Source organism: Cebus imitator, unplaced genomic scaffold (genome assembly GCF_001604975.1).
Source record: "Cebus imitator isolate Cc_AM_T3 unplaced genomic scaffold, Cebus_imitator-1.0 Scaffold2271, whole genome shotgun sequence".
NCBI classification, from domain to species: Eukaryota; Metazoa; Chordata; class Mammalia; order Primates; family Cebidae; genus Cebus; species Cebus imitator.
The window spans coordinates 2,946-4,585 of NW_016109586.1; the positions used below are offsets into that span (position 1 = coordinate 2,946).

At 51.9% G+C, this 1,640-nt stretch overlaps 1 pseudogene; it reads right to left on the reverse strand.

Moving 5' to 3' along the window:
* Nucleotides 1-185: 185 nt before the first annotated feature.
* Nucleotides 186-978, reverse strand: LOC108299137 (annotated as a pseudogene).
* Between the last annotated feature and the right edge of the window lie 662 nt (nt 979-1,640).

Consider the following 1,640-nt stretch of genomic DNA (forward strand, 5'->3'; position numbering starts at 1 on the left):
TTGCCAATATAACACTTTCTTACATTCAGGAGATTTCCCTCACACACGTGCCTAGAAGGCATGAGACAGACAGGACTCGACCCAGAAATTCAAGCTTTCTTCGGTGTCTTTCTTGTCTTCCTCACCAAAAGTGAAGCCAACACTTCTCCTCTCATCTCAAACTTCCCAGGGAGATCAGTCCTTAATTATGGATAGAGTGAACTCAGAGATGGAATCCCAAATAACACACCACTTGGTAAGGGGAAGGCTGAGGAACACTAACACAGATGGTTCCACTTATCCTGGGAACCAAAGATGGGTCTCCGGTGTACAGTGGCACGCCTAATGGAGGCGACCAGGTCATTGTTGGTCAGGGGCTGGCTCCGGACACGCTCCAGCATCTCAAGACCTGCAAAAAAAAAAAGGTCCCGGGCTGGTAAAGCAAAGCCCATTACTGGGGCCCTTAACAGGCCGGGACTCCACCAGGGACATAGCAAGGCGGATGTCACCCAGCCCAGTCCTTCCAAGGTAACCCATTTACACCTCCGGGCTACCTGGCCACAAAAGTGAGCCCTTCCTTTCCCAGTGGACTCTGGGAAGCACCTGGATTCCCCAGCCACACAAGGGATTCTTCAAGACTCCAAGATGCCACACAACTCAGCCAGAACTCCACCATCAAGCCCCTCCAACGCCACAGTTCAGCCGAAGATACCTACCTCGAGCATGACGATAGGAGTCCCGGCTCCCCACGCAACAGAACATGTGCAGCAGCCACTGCCTGGCCCTGTGTGGTCCCACTACAGTCACACGAGTCTGGCCTGTAGCTGTGAACCAGCTCTCCAGCTGAATAAGNGCTGAAGGAGGGGACATCAGCGAGGGCCACTCACCGAAGATAAGCTCCTCCTGGTCCGCTTCCATGTGGAACACCATTGGAGCATCAAAGTTTTCGGGCAGGGTCCACCACGGCTTCTCGGTGACAGTGCCTGTTCCCATGTCCATGCTGTGCTCTGACCAGATTCAGAAGAAGGGCAGGTCCAAGCAACGGGTTGGCCAAAGACTTGGAAAGAGTGAGGAAGGGCCTGGGCTCTGTCCTTAATAAGGAATCCAAACGGCCCGCCCCTTGAACCACCCTATGGTCGGTGCCCTATCCCCATAGCTCTTCCCAAGATAATTCATTCCAAGTAATTATCTGCTCCGAGTTGAATCCTTTCATGACAAACCTAATCATCTGATTAGTTTAGCCTTTCTGATGCCTGGGAATCAAACATTGTCTTCACACTAAATTCAAAGGAGGTTGGAGCAGATCGACAGGGCGTGAACCAGGGCAGGGGTAGAGGGACGGAGGTGCAGGGAGGCTCCAAATGGGCTCCTTAGATTTGCACAGGTATAGGCAGCCACCGAAGGACCACACAGTGTATTCCAACAAGACTGGGTTGTGTTTGGTGTGCTGCATCAAGGGAGAGCAAATAACACAGGAAAATAAGCACATCATAGGGAGCTGATTTTAGGAGCTGACGAGGGGAGCCTAAGGAGTGTTTAGGGAGTAGGGGCAGGTTTTCCTGAATGGGGCCATTTGGTGATGATCCTGACCACTTTATCTGGGAGGTAGGGGCATTAATGTGGTCTTGATTGCAGACTGTTGAATCTCTCTGGTTTCAAAC